Genomic DNA, 27913 nt, shown 5'->3' on the forward strand with positions numbered 1-27913 from the left:
TGCAAAGTATTTCCTCATAATAATTTGGAATGTGTCTGTGAACCAACAAGAAAATAAGGCACACTCAGAAGAGAACACTTGTATCATTTTTTTACCCTGACAAACTGGAAGAATTTGAACTATTTTGATAATGTAGCAGGGATAAACGCGTGTCATCAACAAACCCAGGACTCGCAAAAAGAACAGAGTAAAATAAAACAAGAGCACAGAGCTAAGGACAGCGCCAAAGAAAAGAGCCAAAGTGCCTGATGTAAAGACTAGTGCCAAGCCAGAGGGGAGGGGTCTGTATCAATGATCCCAACACCCAGGCAAAAGAAAACACTATTGCTAGAGAAACTCACATGCAACCCAAACGCAAAGGATTCCCACGGTCAGTCTCCAGAAAAAAGCAACATGAAATAAAATAAGACAATAGACACTACAACCTGCCAGAGGAAACAAAGCAACAGGGAAAATCAGCACAGACGATGCAGAGCAAGGCTGAACCCGCAGGCTTCAAACCTTCAAACGATCAGACCCTAAGTAGAAAATAAGTGTTCAGTTAGACAACGCTCAATATCTGTAGGCAAGATTAGATAAGACAGAATAAATTATAGATTGTTACTTAGACTCTAACCGATGGACCACACTTTCATATTGGAAATAACTTCAAAATTAATGAACTAAAACTGAAATCTTAGTAAGTTAGAAAAATAATAAAGCAATAAGCACCAAGATTAAAGAGAATGAAAAAGGCTGGAGAACTATTCGACATCTCAGCATAAAGAATGAGGGAAAACAGAGAAGTTTAATATATTCAACCTAGAAAGAATACAGCAGAAGGACAGTATTCTGAGAACCCTCCAGAACCAATGGTGGGGGAGTCAATTCACAGCTCAAGAAATCCCAAGTGAAAATGTATGTTAAAAAGGAGTGTGCAGCTGGTCATAGAGCTGTATGTCTACCATCCCAGCACTGGCAAATGGAAGCAGGAGGTTGGAGGTCAGCTTCAGCTTATATAACAAGTTCAAGGCCAAGGTGAGCTATGTGAGACCCTGTCTCAAGTAAAAATAGGTAAAAACAATAAAACCTCCACATGAAGGTTCTTTATGATAAAACTGCACAACCTTGAATAAAGAGAATACATTCAAAAGTAGAAAAGTACTCTTAAAGTATGTCCAACACAAATGGAAACTAGTTAGACTTAATGATAATTTCCCAGCTGCAGCCAATGCTAGAAAATAACAGGACACATCTTCAACCAAAATCCAGTTGTTAAAAATCAATAACAAACCGGTAACTCAAGGGGGCAGACAGATAGCTCCCCAGTTCAGAGCACTTGCTGCTCTCAGAAAATCTGAGTTCCGTTTCCAGTACCCATGTTGGGTGACCCCAAACCATCTGTAACTCCAACTCCAGGGGATCAGATACCACGCCTCTGGCTCTTATATGCACTTCACACACATACACATACCCACATGCAAGCACACATATCCATAAAAATGAAAATAAATCCTGTCTTTAAAATATATTTAAAAAATACCTGCAAGGAGCCAGCAGGATGGCTGTGTGCTGCTCAAACCTGATGACTTGAATTTTATCCCCAGATCCCCCAGTGAAAGAACATAACCAACTCTTGAATGTGGTCCTCTGACCTCCACATGTAAACCCTGGCATCAACACACACACACACACACACACACACACACACACACACACACACACCATCAGTAAATACCTACTGAGCATGGTGACTCATGACTGTAATCCCAGCCCTAGAGGAGCTGAAGCAGGAGGACTGCAGTGAATTCAAGAGCATCCTGGCTACCAAAAATGACCGGGTCTCAAAGAAATAGAAAGGAATAAAGAAGAAGGAAGGAAGGAAGGAAGGAAGGAAGGAAGGAAGGAAGGAAGGAAGGAAGGAAGGACAGACTACCATAAGCAAACAAACAAGCAAACAAAAACATTTTAGTAGCTTATTGAACAAAAATATATAATAATAAACCCAGAAATTTTTTATAACTAAACATACTAAAACTTCCGAAAGCTAATTTAGTTCTTAGAATCTAATTGATATGTTGGGTTTTTATATAAAAAAAAAATCCAAAATTAATGCACTAACTGCAACCCCTGGAAGTTGTACAAATAATAAAATGATAAACTCCAAAATTAGAAAGAATAAAGACACAGGTAAAAACTAAACAGAGACACCATGAAGAAGATGCAAGACGCTAATGGGTTGTTGGAATGACTCATAACAGTAACAAATTTCTGGTGATATTGATCAAGAAAAAGCAAGCAAACACATAAGTGATATTTTAGGAATGAAAATAAATTGTGATCTCATAAAGATTTAAAGCACTATCAGACATTATACACAATCATTATATCCTCAAACGTCCATGCTAAGAGGAAAAAATTCTCAGAAGAAAATGTGGTGCAAGAACACGAGGGAGCTTCCTGCAGCTGCTCAGAGTAAAATCACGTTCTTTGCAGGGAAATGAAGCAAACTAAAGGGACCATCGTGTGTAGCAAGGAACACCAGACTCAGAAAGACAGTCACGTGTCTTCTCCCATAAGTAAGACCGAGATTTAAGAATATAAGAAATATGAAAGCGGAGAGAAAGAATGGGTTAGGGTTAGGGATGAGGGGATTCGGATGAACGCGGCACACACACAAACACACACACAGGGTGTCACGATGAAATAAACTATTCTGTATGCTAACTGAGAGGTCTCAACAGTCACATGGCTTAAATGGGACCCAAAAGAAAGAGTGTGGCAGAGTAGCCTTAACACGGAGAAAACGGAGCCACGTCACTTTTAGGAAGTGCGTCCTCCGGTGATACTCTGAGGGACGCAATGCTTTAATCTTACACAAATGAATCCCAGCAACAGAAAAGAGGACTCTACTTCATCCTAGGGGATTTAGAAAGAACAAACAAACAAACAACATTGATGCCAAAACGTGGTAAGAAAAGAGAGCTAAGTCCTGGAGAGATGGCTCAGTAGTTAGGAGCACTGGCTGTTCTCCCAGAGGACCCAGGTTCAATTCCCAGCATCTACATGGCAGCTCACAATAACACATAACCCCAGCTCCAGAGGACCCAACACCTTCTTCTGACCTCTGAAAGCACAGGGTATACACATGGTACACAGACTCACATGCGGGCAAACACTAATAAACATAAAATAATGTTTTAAAAAAAGAAAAGAGTTTAGTTTTATAGAGCTGAACTACACTCCTGAACAGAGACATAACATCCTAAAAATCATCATGAACTCTATCAACGCACACAGATTTAAACAAGCGCTATTACTCCAGGAAAGTAAGGTTAATTTAATATGTTTTACAAATCAACTAAGGAAATTCATAGCATTAAAGGGAAAACATATATAAATAACAGCGAATACAGAAAAATAATTTGACATCTATCCAAGATTTAGGAAATAAATAGAATATTAAAAAAAAAAAACTTCTGCACTGGACAAAGCAGTCTACAACACACTCCATCAATACTTCTGGTTATGACAGTGAGTCCATTTGGGGTTAGGCCACCAACACAGCACTGGACCTACAGAGACTTCTCATCTCACTATGCTGCGATGGGATCTCCCAGCACAGCCAGGAAAAGAAGCCACAGCCACAAGGACTGGCAAGGAACACAGATGTTATTTGCATATGATATGATTGATTACCTATAAACATTCCAAGAGAATTTACAACACATGATGAAATTAAGAAATTTAAATTATTTCTGCATGCTGTATTAATCCATTTTGTTGTTTTTTTTAACTATATTCATAACCTTGGACACAGCTTGTGGCTGATAGGCCTAAATGTAGCACATGCTCAGTAAAAATCATGTTTAAAAGTTCATGCCTGCACTATTTCTAAAACCATAAACATTATACAGCAATAAAAGAGCACAGTATTGCTATGTGTAACAACAGTCCCATGGGAATGCTCAGAAACAAATGATCAGTAGGAAGAACAAACACAAGAGAGAATACATGGTATGTTTTTAAGCGTTATATTACACTTTATTCATTAATTTTGTGAATGTTTGTACGCATGGGCGTGTGTGCAGACAACTTGTTAATTCTTTCATTCCACCCTGTGGGTCCTAGGAACCGAACTCGGGCTGTCAGGTTTCATGGCAAACACCTTTACCCGCTGTGGTAGTCTGAATGAAAACAGCCCTCACAGGGTCATAGGAAGTGACACTATTGGTAGGCGTGGCCATGCTAGAGGAAGTGTGTCACCTAGGGTTGGGCTTTGAGGTTTCAGAAGCTCAAGCCCGGCCCAGTGTCTCTCTTCCTGCTGCTTCCTGATCTGGATGCAGACCTCTCAGCAACTTCTCCAGCTCCATGTCTGCCTGCACCGTGCATCCCACCAGGATGATAATGGACTAAACTGAACGGTGAGCCAGCTCCAATTAAATGTTTCCTTTATAAGAGTTGCCATGGTCATGGTGTCTCTTCACAGCAGTAAAACCCTAACTAAGATACCGGCTAAGCCACCTCATTGACCTGATTATTTTTATATAAAATTCACATATAGACAAAATTGGCCAATGGTGCTCAAAATTAGGGAAGTGATCATCTTGCAGGGGGAGTGGCTTAAGGGGCAAGGGGACCTCTTCAATGTAAAATACTGTTCAGCTTGTTGGTCTGGATGTTGTTATGTGGGTACGTTAACTTAAAACAAAACAAAACACAAGGATGGAGAGATGGCTCAGAGGTTAAAAGATCTGGCTGCTCCTCTGGAGACCTGAGTTCAATTCTCAAGACCCACATGGCAGCTCACCACTCTATGTAACCCCAGTTTCAGGGGATCTGACACCCGCACACAGACAGACACGCAGTCTAACCACCAATGAACAAACGAACAAACCTTTAAAAAACCAGACTAGAGATCAGTGCCCTTTTTTACATGTACAATTCAGTTTAAAGTATATAACACAACGATTCACAAACCAAAACACAGAAAGAAATGCAGCTGCAGAGCTGGGATACAGCTCACCTAGACACAGATGTTAACAGTGGGTACAGATGTAAGAAGATACACATGTTTACATGTATTTATGAGGTATGCAGATACAAAATTTAGATATCTATTCTATTGAATGTTGTAACTGACACGTGTGCATGTATGTCGCATGAAAAATAAACCTGTATTCCTCACATCACACAGAAAAGTTCCAGGTGGACTCTAGGCTGAGAACCAAGGTCACTCAGCCCCAGGACCCTGAGATGCCTATGCCATTGAGAGACCAATCACAGAGACCATCACAGGCCAAAACGGACTAGGGGTAGGCGAGAGAGGGCACTGCAGAGTAAGCATTGTTCTCGGAGGGAGACGGAGAACACTGTTGGAATTGGAATTATCTGTAGATACAACAGATAATTGGGCACAACCAAAGGTAGGAACTCGGGTGTGTGTGGAAGTTTCCCTAGACGAGAAGGGGGAGCAGGTTTATCTGAACAGTTTTAAGTGGATTGAAATGACCATCTACATCATGGACAACAAAAAAGGTTGTGGCCAGGGCATGACAGCACAATGGCAGTGGGACCCGAGAGGCCACGGCAAGTGTGGGAACAAGCTAAATAAACTAAGTTGAACACTTCCCTGAGTATTAACAGGTAAGGACAGATTAGGGAAGGGATTAAAAGTCTGGCGGAGCATGGGTCTGACGAGGTGGGCATCGGGGTGCCTAGGCAGGTTCTCAGTGGACGAGGGAGACAGTAGCAATATTAACAAAACAACAATAAAAACAGCTCAGTAATTTTGGCCGTGTGCCAGGCTCTGTGACAAGTCCTTTTCAAGGACTCTAGGATTTAGCCTCTTCAATAATCCTTTTAGGATTCCCATGTTACTTAAGGAAACAGCAGCCAAGACTGGGGTCTAAGGGGAAATAATTCCCCGGATGCACACAGCTGGATTGGCGGAAATAAGTGGGAAAAGGAGGTCTAGCATCAAAACTCAGACCTGATGAGTGGTTTAGGGGTAGAAGGCTTCAAAAGCAAATAAAGGGAAAAGCTAGCGGGACAGAGTCTGAGGTCACATGTGGGATTCTCGGAGTGAGGCACCAGACAGAACCTATTTAGGTGAAGATGAAATCAAAGACAGCACCAGAAGCCTGGGGGCGGAGGGGATGAACCAAATGCTTGGGGTGGAGATGGAGTCCAACATTCCTAACCTTGAAAATGAGGAGCACAGTTTTGACGGACAGAAAGCGGAAAGGAACAGGATGCAACAGGAAAGAGAACAGGCCCATCCTTCCTGTAGATTTCTACCCAAATGGCTCCAAACTGCTCCGAACTCCTTCCTTAGTCCCATTCTTCCAAATTACAATCTCACTCTCTGGGGGACATTCATTCATTCATCTGCAAGCTCGCAAGCTGGATGAAAAGACACCTATCAGAGATAGGGAGATGGCTCAGTCAGTAAAGTGCTTGCTGTGCAAAACATGAGGACCTGATTTTGATCCACCCACATAAAAAGCTGGGTACATGGGTAATGTGAGCACTGGGAGGCAGAGACAGGAGGACCCCTGGGGCCTGCTGGCCAGACAGTCTAGCCCAAAGCAAGAGGTCTGGGTTTGGCGGGAGACCTTGTCTTAAAAAAATAAATGGGAAAAGAACTGAGGACCTGATGCCGACCTCTGTTTTCCATGAGCGTGCGCGCGCGCGCGCGCACACACACACATGCATGCACAGCTATAGAATGTGAGTCCCCTGAGAGTGGTCCTGAACCTGCTCGGGCAGTTACAGTTCCCACCGTCTCAGCATGCCCTGTGCTCTAGGGAGGGAACGCTCACTCCCTGTTGGCTGCCTTCCTGTCCCTTCCAGGGGTCAGCTTCCAGGGAAAATATAAAAGCCCCAACTTGTCCTTGCGAAGACGGCGTCAGAATACAAACTTCCGGAGAGCCACGCTTTGAGAGTTCCACTCAAAAGGCTGCTATGAGTTTCAGGAGCAGGTGGTACACTGTTTGCAAGGGACTGGGCACAGTCGGCAGTATGCAGTAAGTGTCTAATTAGCGTTCTCCGAATTCATGGGTGAGCCGCTTCCCTCCATTCACCCACTCATCTTCAGCACTTTCCCTAGCCAATCCCTTAAAGCGGTTTCATACCCGTGAAATACGCAAGCGCACACCTCTGAGGCAGGAGCACACCCCCGCCACCGAGCTCAGGTTACCTGTGGACCCCTTCACGACAGCCTGGGAGCCTGGAGCAATGGTGGCCGTGTCTCTCCCTCTGCTGCTTCTAACCATTTGGCCACAAGCATCTGAAGGGTAGCAGGATGGCCAGAGGACGATCAAACAAACGAGAAAGCAGTTCTAGAGCTGTTGCTGTATTCACACGCACAAGCTTGTTGAGCTGTTCCTACTTCCAAAGCCAAATAGTGTCAGGAAATCTGTTGAAGGGTTAGAGATGCCCCAGCAACCAGGCTGGGTAGACTGTCTTGGGAATTCAGGAAAAACACGTTGTAGGCAGAATCTTTTTTTTTTTTTTTTTAAACCAAGTAAGTGAATGTGCTTGGGGGTGGCTGAAGACAACCTAAAAGATGAAGATGAAGGACGGAAGCCTCACCAACAAGGACCTAAGGGGCCCCTCCATCACTACGGTCTTCTACATGAACACGAAAGTCAACAGGCAAAATCCCATTTCCTCCCAGAGTGAACAGGAAGTTGTGAACTAATGACTTACGTAACCTGCACTCCCACTTTTCTAGGGGGGAGACTCCATTTTGACTGTGGGGTGCCACCGCTCCCAGACAGGGAACCAGCAGAACACTGGTACATGGTCAGTGGGCGGGAAAGGCTGCAGTTCTGGGTTCAGGAACGGGAGGTGAGAACTAGCTGGCTCTTAAGAGCATCCAGGAGTTCAGCCCCAGGAATGCAGCTGCCTCAGTTTCTTCACCTGAAGCACACACACCATCGTCATCGTTCTCGGTCGTTGACGGCACAACTAGGTTATTCTGAGACAGAGTAAGGCAGCAAGGAGGATCTAATGAAACAAGCGTGATTTTTCTGTTACCCAAATGGCCAGTCTTGCCCAGAGCGAGTTACTGTTTCTCAATAATTCTACACGCTAACATAGTCCCAAGGCACAGTGCAAAGGTTTTAACTCAGAGGTACTTATGAACTCATCGGCAGAGTGTAGCTGATCTCATTTTAAAGCCCATACAACTCTGAATGTTTATGTTTTCTGCGACAGGGTTTCTCTGTGTGGCCTCGGCTGTCCTGGACTCACTTTGTAGACCAGGCTGGCCTCAAACTCAGAGATTCCCCCTGCCTCTGCCTCACAAGTGCTGGGGTTAAAGGTGTGTGCCGGCATCATGCATCACCTGTCTCACCTATACAACTATTAAGTTTGCTAAATCAGAACGTTTCTGGGTTTCCAAAATCGACCTTGTATGACACGCTAAAACCCCCCTCCCAAGGAGAACTTGCTCATCCAGATCTCTGCCTCGGAACTGGGCACACACTAGGCCACACTTGAAAAAGCCCTTCAGGGATAACCATACCAGCGCCCTGGTACCTGATGGGCATCCTTCCATAGAAAGAGCAAGCCCTTGGGTTGAGCATGTAGTTGATTTGATAGTTCTTGCCTACCATGCACAAAAACCCAGGTTTGATCTGAGGGTGCCCACCTGTAACCAGACAGGAAGATCAGGAGTTCAAGGCCATCCTTGGCTACATAGAAAGTTCCAGGAAATCCTCAGATCCATGAGACCCTGCCTCAAAACCAAACCAACAAAACAATTGAAAACCAAAAACAAGTCCCAAGAATACACGCAGTGCTCAGCCCCAAAGCAGAACAGCTCTGCGGCAGTGAATGGCTGGAGAAGGTTTGGCTGGTTTTCCAGGCCTATCGCTCTGCCTTCCCTGAAATGCAGCCGGGAGGAGGCCTTAAACAGCCTACCCATGAAAAGCTTTATTCAGCGCAATTCAATAACTGAAAGTTACTCACAATCATTTCCATCCACTACTGCGGCCGACAATTTTGTGCTCTCTACTAGTTTCATCTTTTAGAGGAAATGCTTTCTTTAAAAAATGGTTGGAAGCTCTGTGGCTTCCTCAAACACTGATTATTTTAATCATGATCTCCAGCCCCATGCAGACAGGAGGAGCATGGCAGGCACAATGCACGTAATGGCAGAGCTCAGAGTAGGAGCTGCCTGTCCTTTCTTTCCCTGGATTCCCCAGCTGTGCGGGCCTCCAAGGATCAATGCAGAGAGATTGGCTGTGTCCCTCCGAAGAACAAGCCAACGACCCACAGCTCGCCTGGGTCTCTGCTGAGCCCTCCATGCCTCAGGCTCAGCTCCGGAACCTTCTCACAGTAGAGGAGATAACTGGGTCTGTTTGATGATGTTCAAATATTATCCGCCTGTTGTTGGTTTTACCTGACACGAGTCCTCCAAGCCAATTCACGAAGTTTGGCAGACCTGCTCTTCAGGAGCGACGCCGTACGAGCTGTCTTCATCCCTGACAGAACCACGCTGACAGAGAATGAACCCCAAGCCTTCCAGCAAGTTGACAGTGGGACCATCTGGGACATGACCATCCATCGTTCCTACAACTTCCAAAGGAGGCGTGCCTTTTCACACCCCTAAAAACGGACTGTCCCCTCTCTCACTACCATCAGGCCTAGGACTTTTCCACACAGTGACTGATCAGACCTTTCTCTGTGTTTCCAGTGGTTTCTCAGGATGTGTTGTAAGTCATAACTAATTGCTACCTTTCCCCCCTCCTCTCTCTGAGAACAAGGGTTCTCTAAAGTTGTCCCGGCTGAGATGGCACATGGCCCTGAAGGCCGAGTTCCCTTGGGTCCTCTTAAGAGAATATTTGGGGCATGTTAAAAGCAGTGAGTTTACAACTGTGTTGGCCAAGTTCTGAGTTCTAGGGCTAGCCCCAGGTACTGCCTCGAGGGGGATTACTATCTCTGGGCTCCTGGTTCCTCTAGAGTAGCTAGCTCTCCTTTGATTCAGTTCAGATATCAGGGTCTTACGTAAGACTCTACTTGGTGCTAAATATAAAACAGAAATGATGCCTACAAAAACGTGTGCAGCTCATTGCAATAAGTGGTTTTCTTTGGGGAGGGATGTCTATGTACTTACCAGCCTATAAAGAGGCTTGCCCTCCCCCCCACCCTTCCAGAATTTGGAACATCCATGAATTGAAGCAATTAAACACATGCTTATCCAATGTAAAAAAAAATAATTTAAATAATTATTTCAAAGAGTAAATGCTTTCACAGTTATGATGTGCCTTTCATATAACTTGGGCTTTCTGCTACCAGTGAGGTTGGCATACACCTGAAATGTGCTCTTTATGAATCATTTTCCCCTCATAAGCAAGGAGGAAAGTACCTCTCTTGCTCACTCACTATCTCGATCCTTTTCTTCCCGTCTCTCTTCCTCCCTCCTTTGTCATTTGGTTGGTATTCTGGAACCATTGTTAAAAAGTTGGCACAGCCATCAAAAAAAAAAAAAAGAAATTACGCCAGCTCCAGTGCTTATGTGAGTGACTTTCTGACAACAGAGAATGACTTAGGACTTTATTGAACATCTTGTTAATTTGTATTGGTGAAATAAGGGGTACACGACAGTGTAAGGATTTAATTCCCTAATTCTAAAGTCAAAAAGAGAAAACCAGAAGCGCCAAGGATTTGAAGCGAATTTGCCATACAACGCCAGGGTCATCTTTGAACTGTTCTGAGCAAACTTTGAGGCAGGTTGCAGAGAATCGAGGTGAATTCTAGAAACCAACAAGTCTCATTCATTTCCTTCGGTTTGTAAAAACAAGCAACTGACAGGTTTCCTGCCAATGGCCGTTTGCTGTTCTTGCAGATAAGAAAGTTCTCAACAGGAAATCCTTTGCTGAGAGACCAGTTACGCCATTAAACTAAAGTTGCTATCAAGTCCTAGAGCACTAAATATTTGATAATGTGGGATTGTGAAATAAACCCAAAATCAAATGATAGACAGTCCATGGCTGCAAGCTGTTTCTCCACCATTGATACAGGATATTAAATAAACATTAAAACATATTTAGGAGTGCTTCCATCTCTCCTACCTCCTTGAGGCAATCAGTTGAGGAAAACAGGGGAGATGTGAGGTTCTTTTAGAAAGACCAAACAGCAATTTAAGTGAGTTTTAAAACCATTAAAAAAAAGTGCACTGCTAAATACACCACATACAGAGAGAAGTTATTTCTAAATATAAAGAACTCAAAATTTAGGGGTCTAGCTAGGAGGTGGTGACACCCGCCTTTAATCTCAGCATGGGGAGGCAGAGGCAGGCGGTTCTCTGTGAGTTCAAGGATACCCTGGTCTACAGAGTGAGTTCCAGGAGAGCCAGGACTACATAGAGGAACAAACTGTCTTGAAAAAAAAAAAAAGGGACAGGGGCGTCCAGGAGAGATGGTTCAGTAGTTAAGAAGTCTCTTTCAAAGGACCTGAGTTCGGATCCTAGCACCCACATGAGGTGGCTCACAAGAGTCTGTAACTCAAGCTCCAAGGACTTCTGATAATATGCCCAGACCCACACGCAGACACATACACCTACACATAATTAATAGCAAAAATAAATCTGTTAAAAAAAAACCCTTACAATTTAAAGATTGCCATTGACAAGATGGGTCAAAGCCTAGAAAATGTGTTGACTCTTATATTGACAAGTTTTACTAAAGAGCTTCAAAGTCAAAATTTAGGGAAGGTGTATGCTTGGTTATTTCCCACTTAGCAAAAAGCATTGAAAGGGGGCACCGGGGAAGGTGGTTAGGCTTCTCTCCTTGAGTAAAATGTATGTCACTCACCATGAGTAACATATGGCTGATATAGGTGCTGGCAGCTTCGGGATGCCTGAAACAGCCTCAAAATGAAAAGCACCCTTTTCCATCCACAGCAGGGGAAAGGTTTCTAAACCAGCCAGGCAGTCTGGAGACAGTCCTCATTCAACCTAGGAGTGTTTCCTTTCCCCGCTCAGCTCCCAAGAACACCCTGCCCTTTGCTCCCCCAAGCACCAGACAGTCAGAGCATTTCTGCCCAGGGCAGCCCGAGAGCACCCGTCCAAAATACCACACAGGCCTTCATGATCAAACGCCTCAGCTCGACCTGGAACCCGCCTGCAAGCTGGAAAACACTCCATTACACCTTCCCCAGATGGCCATTCCTCCACGGGCCGCATTCTGGTCTCTGAGCCTCTAAAAAGACTTTTGTTCTAACACACACACACACACACACACACACACACACACACACACCTAATAGCAGAGACACAATCCCACAATTAAAGGCTCAAACGCATTCTTTTCAGCCTTCCCCTTGCACAACTCAGAGGCTACAAAAAAATGCTAAGTAAGCATGAATGCTCACCCTGGCTTTCAGGCTTTTCCCTGAACTATTTTCAATAATAATAATAAAAAAATAGTTATGAAATCCAGAAGACTGCATTTTTGGTAGTTGGAAAATGACCTTGATTTGACAGGCATGGTCTCAGGTTTCAACAGATGTTGTAGGAAAGCTCAAAGAAGCCAGCATATTCTCCAAGCATCTGTGATGACATGCAGGTTTTATAATTACTATTTTTTTAAGTGGTGGTCATGGTAGTGTTTGCATGGGGGGCGAGGGGTGGGGTGGGGTTATATGTCTCAGTTTCTATGACAACCATGTCTTCATTCCTGGGTTACTAGATACCATCTACTTCCTGTGTCTACATTTTTAAACCAATCAGAAAAGTGTTTATACGGTTAACAACTTCTGGGATCCAGCTTCTTTAATGAGGCACTTCAAGGCTCAAATGAAGATGTCCACAAGCGTCATGCTGTCTTACAGTGATCCCGTTTCATCACGCTCACTAATTCAGTCTTCTGCCGCAAAGAACATCCCCTTTCCTGGATGTGAATTTATTCTGCTCAAAGCAGACGCCTGGGTTTCTTGCAATAGTGTGCAAGCTGATGGTGATTGCTTGCTCCTCATTGCCTGTTCCCCCTTTCACAGTCTAAAGACTTAGATTTAGCTCAAGAAACATGCTAATTCACAAGGCACTTAAATTATCAAAGTAATGATACTGTTAAGCACCCATCTGCTGGTGTTGCTATTTAAATGCTCAGATGGAAAAAAAAAATTAGGAAAAATTAATTCTGAGTTGAGCAACTTTGCATTCTACAACTTAGGAACAGAAATCATCGAGACAGTATTGTGAAGCCCCACATCTATCAATGCAAGCTAGAAGCTGACATCTGCAAAGAAATTTGTCACCAAAATGGCCTACTTTATCTGGATAGAAACAACAACAAAAAATTAAAGATAAAGACACCCAGGGCGAGCCAGATGCACCCAGATCAAAAAAGGCAACCACGCAGAAACCCGTGCACAAGAAGGCAGATCTGAAAATACAGCAAGGTTTTAAAAGATGGTTTCGGGTGACTGTTTTCATAAGTCCCCATCTAACTGACCAATCAGTGTGAGAGTTAGAGCGGGCTCCAGACATTCATGCAGTCTTCAGGGCTCTTGCGCCCTCAGAGCTGCTCCCCCTGGCTAAGGGAAAGCTGGCGATCAATGAAAAAACAGGGAACAAAAGGGAAACACTGATGTCTTCCTCGGCTGGGAAAGCCATTCCCTGTTTTTCCTCAATGAGCCAGTAGCACCCAGCCTACGACAGCGCCACGGGGGAGCCTCCTCCAGCCGGGTCCAGTCCTTCCCGAGCTGGCAGTTTCGTCTTCGCAATCATGTGTCCCGACGCTAGCACAACCTGGTGACGGAAGGCTCCCGGAGCCCAACCAATTGAAACTAATAAATTAAATAAATTAATAACCCCCACGATTAAACGCTCCCAAGAAAGACCGCGCTCCCCTTCCCCAAATGTCATCCCCAGACTATAAACAAAGCATGAAAAATAGTCTCCCGGGCTAGGAATCTGGGTTTTTCTCCTCAAAGCAACGTTTTCCTCCAAAACCAGAAGCACTCCGGCTCCCTTCAACGGACACTCTGGCTTGTCCATGTCACGCCGGGGTACGCAGCTCCGGTATTTGAGAGAGAGGTCTGAACTGCCCATAGGCACTCCGTTTATAATTGATAGCAAAACAGCCCGGACGGCGAGGCTGTAACTCTGCCCCGGCCAAACTCCACATTCAGCACGCTAGTTCCTTGAAAATACAAGTCATGCCCGGAGACCCCTCCAGAGCCGCCTCCCTCCTCAGTCATTAACAGAATCACATCAATTATTCGGTAATTTTTTTATATAAATATCCATTGTCTACGATTTTAAAAAACAAAATAAAATAAAATTGCAAAACCAGCTCTCTATAAATTCCAGGTTTAAAAAAAAACTTTCTTTCTTTCTTTCTTTCTTGATGGCTTTTTTTTTTTTTTTTTTTAATGAACTTACTTTTGAGACAAAAACTAATGAAAATAAGCAACTCGCCATCCCTGGATCCTTCCCATTCTGGGCTGCACGCTATAAATCAATCCGAAACTAGGCGCACCGATGGGGGCGGACACCTTAGGATCCAAAGGCGAGGGTGCCCCCCGGGTGGGCAGAGCCGGGCAGAGCGAGGCTCGGGGTGACAATGCTAACCCGGGCAGGGGCTGGCCGGGCGGCCCGGAGCCGCAGTTCCCGTTACCTTCGATCGCCTGCCCCCCCGCTGCTTCTCGCGGCCGCATTGGGGGGCTGCGGCGGCGCTGGACTCGCGGGGGCCCCCGCCGCCGGGTCGCGCCGTCTCCCCGCCGAGCTGCACCGACCGCGGCCGGAACACCCGGCTCCAGCGCCCGGCGCCCGCCCGGGGTCGGCGGCTCGGCTCCCACCCGGGCCCGGAGTCCTGCTGGGTCCTAGCGCTCGCCGCCGGGGCCGCGGCCCGCTCTGCAGCCTGCACGTACGGCGGGGCGGCCGGGGAGCGGTGGGGGGGAGCCCCGGGAAAGCACGGGCGGGAAAGCCGAGCCGCCGTGGGTGCGGAGAAAGAGGAAGCTCAGCGCCGACGCCTGGGTACGCGGAGACGGACGCCGGCTCCCGCCGGACTCCCCGAAGACAGATGCTGGGATCTGCAGCCCGGGCGGAGAGCAGGAGCGTGGCCCGGAGCTTTGCTCCGTGCACCTGTGGTATAGAGTGCGCTCCCAGAAGGTAAGAGTCATCGCGGGATCCTCAGAGATTTCAAGAGCATCAGGGGGAGAAAAGTGGACGGTTTGAAACCAGTTTTCCCCAATCTTTCCCCCTGTTAACAGTTTTTGGTTTTTGGTTTTATTTATTTTTTTATTTTTTTGCAGTTTTCTTTCTCTGGCTTTATAATTTGTGTTTTTAAATAACAAAGCCCCATATGGCTCACCACGTAGTCATCTGATTTTCAAAAGACCTCCAAAATTACATCAAAATATGCACTCATGTATCTCCTAAGAAATCAACTAGAGAGAATTAATGATGGCATATGGTGTGCCTCGCAGAGAAAACTTAATTACAAATTAAAACAAATGCGAAAATTCACAAATCCCATAAACCAAAAGTAAATTATGATATTCGATTGAGTCACATATCAGCTCATGTGCCATCAGGAGGATGAAAACATTCTAGGTTTCTTTCTCCACAGGGGAAAGCTGCTACCTTGCGGGGAGTTCGCCACACCGGGGTTCCCAGCCCCAGCCCCGCCCAGCTCCCCACATCTGCCCTCCTCCGGACTCTCTGCAACTCTGGGTTCTGCGTTGACTGCGGCCCACCTGGGAAGGTAACTTCAATCCGGCAAGTGCTTCTTTAAGAAGACAGTTCCATCAGCCCGGCATCCAAGAGAAAACAGTGCTTTAGCTGAGGGAAAACTGTTTGAAAGGCTTGGCAACTGAACGTGTTCCCTCAGTCTGCCGATACCACCAAGTTAGAAGGTCATGCTTCAGTCAGACTGCTGATAGCAACCGAAAGGAAAATCAAAACCGTGGCTTCTGACTTCTATTTTCAGAACAGAAAACGTCCCTTAGAAAAGTGTCGTTTGCCCTCGCCTTTCCAGTGATGGCTACCTAAGTGTAACGGAAGATTTTTAAACATTATTAATTAAACATCACTGCTACCTCTTCTCAGGCCTAGTGTTTATAACAGGGCACTTTCCGTCCATCTTCAGAGTACTTCTGCTGTGATCTTTACCGTGCCTCCAAGAGAAAAACAAACATAATTCCCAGCTTTCAAAGGAGACCATGGAGGTCCTCCCCGCCCCCCCCCAGGACTGGTCCAATGCCACCGGGCTGGTGAGCAGGACAGCTGGAATCCCAGCCTCTATTCTCCCACACTTGCAGCAAGCCCTGGTCTTCAAGGCAGCAACCATCTACCCACCCCTCCTCTACTTCCCTGCAAGCACTGGGGGAATGCAGGTAGGTTTCCGGCACCCCTCTTCCCCACCTGTAGCGGAGTCCCAGCCTACGGCACAGCCACAAGAAGCTGCTTGAGAAAAAAAAAAAAAAATTCCCCTGTTGAGAAATTTTGCTGGCAGGACCTGGGCTGTTCAGATTTCTCTCCTGGGGCTTTCAGCTCCAGGCTGAGCAGAGCCACAGCTATGTGCACCGTTTTTGTCCTTTCTGCTTGTTTGTTTTCTGTCAGGGACAGAACTTTACACACAGGGGGCACGTTTTTGCAGTGGGAACTGATCTCTTCCTAGTGTGCCCTAGGAAGGACTTTGAAGGACTCCACTAGCCCCGAAGTCAATGGTCTTAAATATAAGGTGAGCCATTGTTGAGACCCGGAACGTCCCGGGCAGACCTGGCTGCACCTGGCGCCTGATGGGCCTTGCTGGCATCACCTCTCAGCCCTCCTGCACCCGTGGGAAAGTCAGCAGCCAGATCTGTTTGTGGCCTTCCACTTCCTCCTCCTCCTCTCTGCCAAAACGAAATGTCACTTGTCGCGATGTGTCCCAACCTGTTGCTAGCCAGGCTGAAGGCCTGAGTGACATTGAACCCAACAGACAGAAACTTCCAGGAGCGAGGAAGGGGGCTAGTCAGGGAGGTACATGCACCTTCCTGATGAACTGCTCGGAAGCATATGGGTAAAATTCACCTAATGCATTTATCTGGTCTCTGCGAAAACACTGATGACTTTATAATCATTCCATCCACGTAGCCTCAAAACGCTGTGAACGCTAGGCTCCAAGTAACGGAAAGGACATGGCGATATGCCCCAAGCAGCCCCGTTACTAAGCCAGCTCAGGGCTGGAGCATACTCGAAGAGGTGTCAGTGATGTGAAACTGTCGAGTATTCATTCGTTCTCGAATGCACTCGTTCCTCCAGTTAGGGCTGGATCAAGCGTCAAGCAAGGTATTACTCTAGGCAGTGGCAATGAAAAGGCTGTTGTCCTAGTTCGCCTCTCTGTGGCTGTGATAAAACACTGGCCAAAGGCAGTTTGCAGAAGAAAGAGTTTATTTCATCTTACAAGTCCCAGTTGATAGTCATCATGGAGAGAAGTCAGGCAGGAACCTGGAGGCAGGAGCTGAAGCCGAGGCCACAGAGGAATACCATTTATTGGTTTGCTTTTCCCCTGGATTGCTCGGCTACTTTATATATATTCAGCTAGACCTGCCTGTTCAGGGATGGCATTGCCCACAATGGGCACTGTGGGCCCTCCCACATCAATCGGATGAAAATAAAATGCCTACAGATATGCCCACGGACCAGGCTAATGGAGGCAATTCTTCAACAGAGGGTCCCTCCTCCCGGGTGACTCTAGTTTGTCTCAAGTTGGCAAAAAACTAACTAGCACAAATGTCCTTAAAGCAAACTGTAGGGGACACAGCACTGCAGTGAAATTCTGTCCGTGGTGCCCTATGCTCCTGCCTGGAAACCTTCATCTTCGGAGCCATTCTCAAATGCGTTCTCGTCCCAGTTGCTGACACTGCCTTCGCCAGTCTAGGCGTCAAAGAATCCTGGGTCAGTTGGCTGCTGGCTAGATATAGCCAAGAAAGGAGACAAGGGAAAATGAAGAATGGCAAGAAGAGAAAGACCAGAGAAAGTCATCCCCTCCCTCTGCCTGATGGCGTCATGTGATGGGTCACACGTCACTGAATCCTCACGTGAGGAACTGCGGTAAATCCTGAGCCCAGGTCCCCTGAGTTTTGAGGGCGCCTGTGGTTCCCACGCAACCAACCCCTTTATGTCCTGTAAGCCCTTGACTGGTGTCTCTTCCTCAGTGCCTCTTGTTTCCCCTGATCCCACCATTTTTCCCTCTCTCTTTGCACTGACGACTTTCTAACACTTTGGGCTATGAATTTCATAACCCACAGTCTCTTCCACACACAGACGTAGAAGTTCTATAGTGCCAGGAATCTTTGCTTTTTTTTTTTTTTTCTCTCCACTGAGATTTGTCAAGAACACAAAAGTGTCTTCAACTGGTGATGGTAGATAATGCCTTTAATCCCAGCACATGGAAGATCAAGGCAGCTGGATTGCTGAGAGTTTGAGGCCAGACTGGGCTACAGCCTGAGACCCTGTGTTGAAACAAAAACAAAACAAAGTGTCTGATACATAGTAAGTGCTCCATATTTCCTAAGTGAATGAATGAAGGGTGAGGAATGTAGCAGTAGGTAGAACACTTGCCTAGCATGCAGGAAACCCCAAATTAGGTTCCCAGCATCACATGTAATGGTAACGGGTTTGGAAGCACACATTTGTGAGCCTAGCACTCAGGAAGTGGAGGCTGGAAGATCAGAAATCCCAGGTCACTCTAGGCTACCAAGCCAGAGACCCTGTCTCAGAAAGAAAAATAAAAGTTAAATGAATGACTAAAGCGAAGAAATAAGAAAGTATTTGTATTAGTTCAGGGTTCTCCAGAGGAACTGAACCTATAGAATGGAGAGGTGAGAGGAAGGGGGAAAGAGAGAGGGAGGGAAGGTGATTGTAAGAATTTAGCTATGCCAGATGGGTGTGGTGATACACCTTTAATCCTAGCACCTGAGAGGCAGAGGCAGGTGGATCTCTGTAAATTCAAGGGCAGCCACATCTGCATGGTGAGGCTCCATCTTAAAACAAGACAGTATTTGGTTAGGCAGCCAGGGTGGCTGCTGTATCCTAAGCCTTGCAGCAATGAGCTGCCGACCCAGCAGAGCTAACTGTATAGTTCTAGTGCGACTTGACCATTAGCAGGCTCAAGACCCAGAAGAGTTGCTATTTCTGGGCAAGTCCAGAGGCTCAAGGGACCCAGTCTGAGAGGCATGGACCTTTCTCAGGAGAAGGCCTGCCTGTTCTAGTCAGGCCTTGGCTGGTTAGATGAGGTACACCCACATTACGAAGGGTTAACATCTTTACTCCTTCTAACAATTCCAGGTTAATGTCATCCAAAAGCACCCTCACAAACACACCCAGAACCGGGTCTGAGTGGTATGAAGCCACAGCTGTCCTCTGTAGCTCAGGACAGCTGACATTCAAATCCATGTCACAATGTTGCAAAGGCAAAGGACACTGGGTTCATTCTGGAACCCTGCTGGGGATGGTTTAGATCTGTTGCCATTTACAGGACAGAAGGCAGGGTAACTTATTGGAGATTACCATAATACTGGTTTACAAGTGGATATGAAAAAAATTCATTATCGTTGGCCTTAGAGGACCTCTGGTGGTTCATGAGCGACAGGTGATCCTGTCCCCACCACAGGCACCAGACAGAAGGAGCTTGTCAGGGCTGAGGCATACAGAGAAGAACAGGCTGAGTTACTGCGGTGGTTCGGGCATGACAGTGTCTCCTGGCCACTTAAACTGCTCAAGGACGTTTTATGGTATGCCCACAGACCTCATCTTGGAGTGAGTCCCACTGGGAGGCTATCAGAGCCCCCTGGAAAGCAAGTCTCCTCCTATGCTCGTGACCAAGCTGTAGGGTGCTGCCAGCAGACACATCCTCAGATCATGGGTTCTGGAAGTGGATAGCAACCCAGCTATTAGCCCAAGCAGGACACTGAAACATAATGGAGACCCAATTTAAGCTTCGAATTACCCAAACAACCCTTTTTTTTTTTTTTTTTTTTGCTAGCTCCATCCTCATAAACAGTTTGTGTTCCTCTGCATATATAGCCACCATTTATGTACACAGGCATTTTCAGGGGCCCCTGCCTGGATGCCCTCAAACTTTGTAGATATTGGTAGGAATCCGGTTACAGTGCAAGCTTCGAGTTGCAATAAGGTGCCGCTGACATCACCCTGAGGAGTCACAAGCTTGACACCCCCCGTGAAACCGATAGCGTCACCCTTTCACTAGCACGCTTAGGAGATAGGGCAACAGCGTGGGCCCTGGACCTCATTATTTCCACCCACCATTTTAAAGAGATTCAATGCCTCCTACGAGTGATGGGACTACCTCTGTGCCTCCTGTCAAGAGGAAAGCTGTGACTCATTCATCTCTTTGAAGCTTCTGTGTGCATCCCTTCATAGTCCCCAAATGTAGGAATTTGCAGTTGTCTTGCTTTGACAGGAGGCGTGGATAAGTGAAGTCTTACCTCCTCCACTGTGGGGTTGACTCAGGAAAATGGTCATAGTTTGTACCATCACACTGTTTCTTCAGCTCCGGTTCAGGGCCCTAAAGAATTATTTCTCTTGAGTAGAGCTGCCTTGTCAGCCTTGAGAGGAAGGCATGAGGCCGAACTCTGCCAAAAACAGTCCAACTTGGCGTGGGGCCAGCCAGCTGGCTGCGAAGCAGAGCCCTCTCCCAGCCTCTCCCGGCCCCCCTCCGGCTCCCTTTTACAGCTGTCTGGCCTCAGGTAATCATCGGCACTCTGCGGGTCCCTGGCTCTTTTCATTCCCATGTTTCAGATCACTTTACAAACATTAATTAAGCCTTAAAACACTCAAGAAAAGAAAGCCAAAGCCGGTGGGGATGTTTGCAATGGGCTCCTCCATGCTCTGGCTGGAGAGCAGGCCAGCCCCACCCTCACCCAGCCCCGCCCTCACCCAGGTGGAAGGTGGGAGCTTCTGGGTTCCCTGCAGAGTTGAAACCCCCTTCTACATGCCACAGAAGACCCAGTATTTATTACTGGCTCAGAATAATCATCCAACCCATCGAACCCCTTGATTTCTGGGAGGGATGAAATTAGAGCATAACATGCTAAGCATTGACCCTGCATTTGGCACAGGAAATGCTAGATATAGTGGCCTTCCTGAGCCACCTTGTATCTAATCCCAGTCAGTCTGAGTTCATGTCGTTTTGCTACCAAAGCGTTAGACCCTGTAGTTGAAACTGATGTTGGTGTCTCTCATTGAGATAAAAATGGCAGGAGATCTAAATGAGGTCTGCAGTTTACGTTAACATTTTGTGCCAACCTTTAAACCTTAGGTTCGGTTAATTTATGGCCATTTGAGCCACTAACATTACAGGAAGGCTGGGTGAGTGGAATGCAGGGACTGTGTTTTGGTGGATAATAATAATCTTATTGTGAGCGCATCAAAATTGGTAATGATCCCCACATTTTTAGTGTACTATTTTAAAATACCTCTATGGCTTCCAAGAAAAATAATAAATGCCGAGCCTTTTGTTACCAAAATAAGAGACAATTTATGTTAGCTCCAGCTGTTCTCGCCACCAAGGAAAATTCATTGAGTTTCCTGTGTCTGCAAAGTGCCATATTGTATGTTAAAATAGCAAACATTAGCATCCGGAGAAAACCATTGCTTGTGTGGCAGTCCTTTAAGGTAGCTGTTTGTATGTAAGATATTTGATAACCTTACTATTGAGGCCCCCGGTGTTCTCCTTACTCCACAGAAAATGGGTGGTTTGCTAGCCACACCATTCCAAGCCTTTCCCTCATGTGGAGAAGCAACTAGGAAGAGCCAGTCTTGCCAAATAGTGCTGTAGATTATACTGCTTTCCACTCTGAGTGCAGAGTTTGCAACACTCACAATGAAACGCTGAGGGTGCCTTTTCCCTGGCCTTGTGGAGACCACAGAATTTAAATGCATTGTTTCCTCCTTTCTTTTAGAGCATGCAAATTAGGATGTCGTGTGGGGGTCAGAGCTCTGCATCTGATGGCTGCTTAGGTCATAAAGAACCCCATCAACAGTCACATCAGGGTGTGGATATAATATGGCCATGCCACAGTGGAGCTCAGGAAAGTGAACACTGAGTTAAAAGTTGCTCGGCTCGCCAATCCGTCCAAATCCCTGGAGAGGAACCATGACCAAAGGTTGGTACTTGTGGCCCATAGGGTATTGCACTGAGTCTGACTTTTCCAGAAGGTGACAACATAGTCCCTCTCCTCCAGTGTGATATCTGTCACTGTTGAGGTACCCAGGATATGCCCTCTTCCTGTGCTTGGGGAATCCCCAATATCAGGAGGCAAATTGACTTCCTGCTAAAAGCTGAAACACCACAAACTATCTTCTCGCCTTTCGATATTGGGGGGAAATGCAGAACCCAGCCCCCCCCCAGAGCTAGTGATGTGAAAAGGGTGGGGCAGTACTTGTGGTGGTTATTTCTGACCATTTCATGTAGCCCAGGCTGGCCTCAAAGTCCCTATTGGCCAATTGTGACCAATTGAGCTTGTGACCCTCCCTCCTCCACCCCCAAACGCTAGGATTATAATCATGTAACTACATGATTAGCTTGGGTGGTTCATTTGGATTATCAATTTGATTGGGTAAGAAACCCATCCATTCTCAGGCTGTGGGTTATCAAGTGTGAAGAGAGACCTAGGGTATCAGTAAAGACCCATGAGGGCATTTCCAGAGAGGGTTGACTGATGGGGGAAGCCTCCCCTAAATGTGGCACCATCTCATGGGCTATCATCTAGGCCTGAATAAAAAGGGGAAGAGGGAAAGCCAACAGAGAGCTAGCATTCCTCCTTCTCTCCTCCCTGGTCCTCTCATGCGCAAGCAGCCTTCCACTGTCAGGTTCAGGAGCTGGATTGGCTGCCGTACCAACTCTGCCATTGTGGAGCATATCCAACCCTTTCCTTCCTTAGGACGCTTCATCAGGTATTGGGTAGAAGTTACAAGAAAAGGCACTAATGTGATGCTCAAATGAGCAAGCTGAAGTGTGACAGCAGTTGGACGGGAGCACTGTTGGTGTCCACAGCAGGACCTGTCTCGTCAAGTGAAGAAGCCTTGTCCATCTTGGATACCATTTGCACCCCAGCAAGCTAATGTTATTCCAGAGGTATCACTGGGTCCACGCACAACCCTTGCTCCTTCGGAACACACAGACAGTGTGGGCCTGTCCGCAAAATGACCGCAAAATGAGCTTTAACTAATTCACCTTGACCACTGATGAATCAATCCGAGACAAGAGCAAAGTCTATCCCTTCCTACATGGATAGAGAGGGCATGCTCTCTGTGTAGATATTTGTGGTTGTCTCTCTGGCACTAAAGAAGCCACACAGGGGTTATTTGGCCAAAGAAAGAAACAACAATGACAACCACCCTGAAGAAAAAGGAGAGACCTCTGTAGCTACAGAGGAACTGCCGTTAGCTCCGTGTTTCTACAGAGAAGAAACAACTGAGGATTCAGTTCATCTGTATTCAGCCTCCCCTCTCTGTCATGCAGAGATCCCATCCCATGTGGCAAGCCCTTCTAATTCAACCATTGACACCGAACTTCACAATGAGAAACTTGCAGTGTGAAACGGACGGATCATCTTGTTTCAAAGAGCAAGGCGCTCTTCCTTCAAAGATTCCTTCAAAGATTGAGAAAACACGAACCTTCAAGAAGAAGAAAAGAAAAGAAAAGAAAAGAAAAACCTGGAATACAGGTTTTTCATATTTTCCCAGCAAGTCAAACTCAGAAATGGAATCTTTTTTTTTTTACAAAACAAAGAGGTGAAGATATCACTAATCCTTTCAATTATACTCATGTTGGCCACCGTGAACATGGGCCCAGGAGCAAATGCCCGTGCTCTCAAATAAAAGCAGGTTGGATGGAAGAGAATTGGAGCAGAGGTCCCCAAAGAAAGGCTGCCTGCTAATTATTTTGAATTCCTCTGCACCCCATTGTTCAGGGAGCCTGTGGGTTGGGGAGAAGGCTGGCCAAGCCTGCTGGCAGAGTTGAGAGGAGTGTCAGGCCCCACCCCACTCCACCCCCACCTCTTTCCACTTTAGGTCCTCCCCTGTCTGCAGGGCTAATTTTGAGAGCTGAGGGGAAAACCCTCACCCAGTAACTGTAGGGATCCAGTTGTCAGACACGTGGGGCGAAAGGCTGAGCACACCACCATTCTGGAAGGACTCATTTTGATGACGAAGCACGGCTAGCAGGGAAAGGGATGCTGGCTTAGAGCAGAGGGTTGCGCACAAACTTGAGCAACAGACCCTGTGACCTTCCTAAGGATTCCAAGAGTAAGCCATACCCTGTATCGAGGCTAAAGTGTAAGGGGGGAAAGGCAACCGTAGCTCCTTGCTTTCACCTTTCTGCAAATGGCCTCCTCCTCACAGTCACGTGTCCTGTCCCCTGCTGTCCTAAACGGAATATTTGAGTGCCCCGTATGCCGCAGAGTAATATCTGCTAAGCAAAGGGAGGAAATGGGATTGGAGCTCTGTGTTTCCTTTTCATGGGAATTTTAGCTGACATTAAAACCTTTAGAACCACCCGTTTGGTCTCTCTCATTGACGTAAGCTAAGACTCTAGACAGTGTCGTATCATATCGTTTTTATTTATGAGCATCTGTGGTTGTATTTACGTGTGTGTGTGTGTGTGTGTGTGTGGTGTGTGGACACGTGTGGGCCGGTATGCGTGTAAAGGTCAAGGTAGGTGTTGAGAATCTCCTTCAATCCCTTCGCACCTTATGCTTTTGAGACAGGGTCCCTTACAGAAACTAGAGATCTTGGATTCTTCTAGGCTAGCTGGCCGATGGATGCCAAGGATCCACCAGTGTCTGTGCCACCAGGGATGGGGCTACAGCCCGGCACTGCCACATCCAGATTTTTCTTACATGAGTACTGGACCCTTTACCGACTGATCCATTGACCCAGTCCTTAGAATCTATCCTCGCAATGAACGAAAAACTCCATACTAGGCCTTATACATTTGTTTTTCTTTTTCATTTTCGTTTATGTGTGTGTACAAGAGGGTAGGTGTGGATGTATGTGTGTAGACACATGGAAGTGCCTGTGAAGGCTCGGGTTGGCGGATGTCAGGAACCACGCCTGTCATTTCTCTACCTTCTTCATTGAGGCGGGCCTCTCTAAAGCAAACCCAAAGCTCAGCAGTTTGGCTAGCCTTTGCTCTGTGGATCCCGTCTCTGCCTTCTGAATAGGCAGGCACCATACCCAGCAGGCGTTTACAGTGGTTAATGAGGTTCTGGGAATTCCAACTCTGGTTGCCATGCCTGCGTGGTACTACTTAACCACTGAACCGGCTCAGGAGCTCAGATGGGCTACAGCGTGTCATAGAGTGCTTAGATGGTTGGGTTCTAGGATTACCAATCTAGGGCTGGTAATCCTAGAGGCGGCTCAGCGGTTGAGAGCACTGTCTGCTCTTCCAGAGGTTCTGAGTTCAATTCCCAGCAACCACACGGTGGCTCACAGCCATCTATAATGAGATCTGATGACTTCTTCTGGCTTGCAAGTGACCTACAGATAGAACACTCATACATGTAAAATAAATAAATTAATAAGTAAAAAGATTACCAGTCTCTCACCTTAGGACCTGTCACCTAGATAGTCCAGACTCACCTCTCACTATTGCTCCATGGCTCACGTGTTGTGAAGGTGTGCCCACCTCCTCTCCTGTGTCCACTCCTCTCACATTCCAGAAGTCACTCCCCACCCCTTGTCCCTTCCCTACTCGGTGGCAATAAGCAAAGGGCTTCCGGCCCTTCCTTTCCTCCTGTGCCTTGGCAGTTGACAGCTGTATGGCTTGTACTTCCGGTTCCCTGTAAACTGTTTGTGCTGAAGAAACCAGGGGAGATTTTCCTCCTCCCCTTCTCAGGGATTAGCATTTCCGTAGGAGCTGAATAATAAAACTAGATTGTAAAAACCTGTCAGCGAGGTAGCGGTGCGCATCTTACCTCCCGTGAGTGTCTCAGGGTGATTACGATTGAACCTTGTTGGTGTTGTCACTGCCGCTCCTGAATGGGAAAGAAAAGGCAATTTTTCTCTGCTGGGCCTCAAGGACAGGGAGATGACCTGGACGCCTTCTAACATGTAAATTTGAATTTTCTAGATAAAACGGAGAATTCGGAGCAAAGTGAGACGAAGAACGAAGGAGGAGACAGACCGACAGCTCGCCCGGCTCTCATGTTAGCTGCAGGGCTGTCAGGAAGACACAAACTGGGGACTCCTCAGCTCTGGGGTTCAGAAGTCCTTATGGACTCCGGAACTGTTTCCTCCCACCACATTTAACCTTAAGAAGTTTCTTGTTCATTCAGCAGGAGGGAAATCAAGACTAGTATTGGAAATGTAGCCAGTTTCCCGGGACTAATGAAATCATGGACCATAGGAAAAGAATCTACTACTGCCATTTTGCTAGGCCAGCATAATTCCTTACTACATTCTAAGTCTTATCCTTGTGGACATAGATAAGTGTAGCTGCTACCCCTCATCAAAGAAGTTTCTCATTACAGCAAATGGAGACCATCACAGGAAACCACAACCGGACATAGTACAGAGATCAATGGGCTGTGGGGAGCCCAGACCAATGGATACAGTTACATACCCTCCTGCAAGGATTCAGGCCCTGCCTCCTTGGCTCAGAGAACATCTCTGAACAGTGACGTTCAGTTCAAAACAGATGCTGAGACTCACAGCCAAACACTGGGCAATCTAAGCACAGGGGGTCTAGTGGAAAAGTGGGGGGAAAGGTAAAAGGACCTAGAGGTAACAGGAACTCTACAAGTAGACCAACAGAGCCAACTCACCAGGGCCCAGAGGGGCTTATGGAGTCTGAAGCACCATAAGCCAAGGACCATGCCTTGTCTGGACCTAGGTCATCTACATATATGTAGCTGATGGGCAGATCAGGCTTCATGTGCTCCACTACGGGGAGCAGGGGCTGTCTCTGACATGGACTCTGTTGCCTGCTTTTTGATCACTTCCCCCTGACGGGACTGCCTTACCAAGCTATAGGGGAAAAGGACTAACTCAGTCCTCATCCAACTAGATGAGCTGGGTAGTGTGGATATGGGGGGGCTCCCATTTTCTGAGAAACAGGGGAGAAGGAGGAGGGAGGGTGGGGCTGGGAGAAGAGAGAGGAAGTACAAACTGGATATAAAGTGAATAAATAAATTATTTTTAAAAAAATAAAAGAAAAATAGCATATTTTAGCTGGGTGCAGTGGTACACACTTTTAACAGCAGCAGTTGGGAGAAAGAGACGGGAGGATCTCTCTGTGTTTGAGGCTAGCCCAGACCACATAGCAAGTTCCAGGGCATCTAGGGCTACATGGTAAAACCCTGTCTCGAAAGAAAGAAAGAAAGAAAGAAAGAAAGAGAGAGAGAGAGAGAGAGAGAGAGAGAGAGAAAGAGAAAGAAAGAGAAAAAAGAAGGAAGAAAGAAAAAAGGAAAGAAAGAAAGAAAGAAAAAGACAGAAAGAAAGAAAGAAAGAAAGAAAGAAAGAAAGAAAGAAAGAAAGAAAGAAAGAAAGAAAATATGCAGCCATGTAGTATAACTTACCGTTTATGAAATGCTTATGTAGCTATCTGATTGTTTTTAGTCTTTGGTTCTGAACAGTTCTCAACTGTGTAAAAAGCTTTTTGTTATTGTAAAAATAAAGATTATATAAATGTAAAAGAAATTGTAATAATGAAGAAAGAAAGAGAGAAAAGAAAAAAAGAAGGAAAGAAAGGAAAAAGTTTGTTTCCTTGCCAGGCTAAGGACTGAACCCAGGCCTTTGGCAGATGCTAGGCAAGTTCTCTTCCACTGACATGCATTCCCAGCCCTTCTGGTTCAACTTTAAAACAGTAGGCATTATAAACAGATGTAATTTAGATTCCAGTTGGCCAGTGAATATATATGTTCAGCTTTGTGCTGGGTACACATGCACACACAAACACATATTCAC

The 27913-nt window shown here is 46.3% G+C and overlaps 1 protein-coding gene and 1 long non-coding RNA gene across 5 annotated transcripts in view; one reads left to right on the top strand and one right to left on the bottom strand.

Annotated features, from left to right (window-relative positions):
• The window catches only part of Foxn3 (forkhead box N3), a 369982-nt gene extending 355144 nt beyond the window's left edge, over positions 1-14838 (bottom strand). For all 3 annotated transcript variants that reach the window (XM_060388027.1, XM_060388030.1, XM_060388023.1), the window contains exon 1: positions 14613-14838. The gene's annotated coding sequence lies outside the window, so the exon portion shown is untranslated. The remainder of the gene's footprint in view (positions 1-14612) is intronic.
• Positions 14839-14974: 136 nt separating this feature from the next.
• Positions 14975-27093, top strand: LOC132655287 (uncharacterized). 2 transcript variants are annotated; one of them, XR_009593051.1, is made up of 4 exons: positions 14975-15106; positions 15567-18034; positions 21907-22110; positions 26079-27093. It is a non-coding gene; the product is annotated as an uncharacterized LOC132655287 (long non-coding RNA). The 2 variants fall into 2 exon arrangements; XR_009593052.1 differs by lacking the exon at positions 26079-27093 and adding an exon at positions 22888-24498.
• Positions 27094-27913: the final 820 nt, after the last annotated feature.

The sequence above is a fragment of the Meriones unguiculatus genome, chromosome 7, assembly GCF_030254825.1.
Source record: "Meriones unguiculatus strain TT.TT164.6M chromosome 7, Bangor_MerUng_6.1, whole genome shotgun sequence".
Lineage (NCBI taxonomy): Eukaryota > Metazoa > Chordata > Mammalia > Rodentia > Muridae > Meriones > Meriones unguiculatus.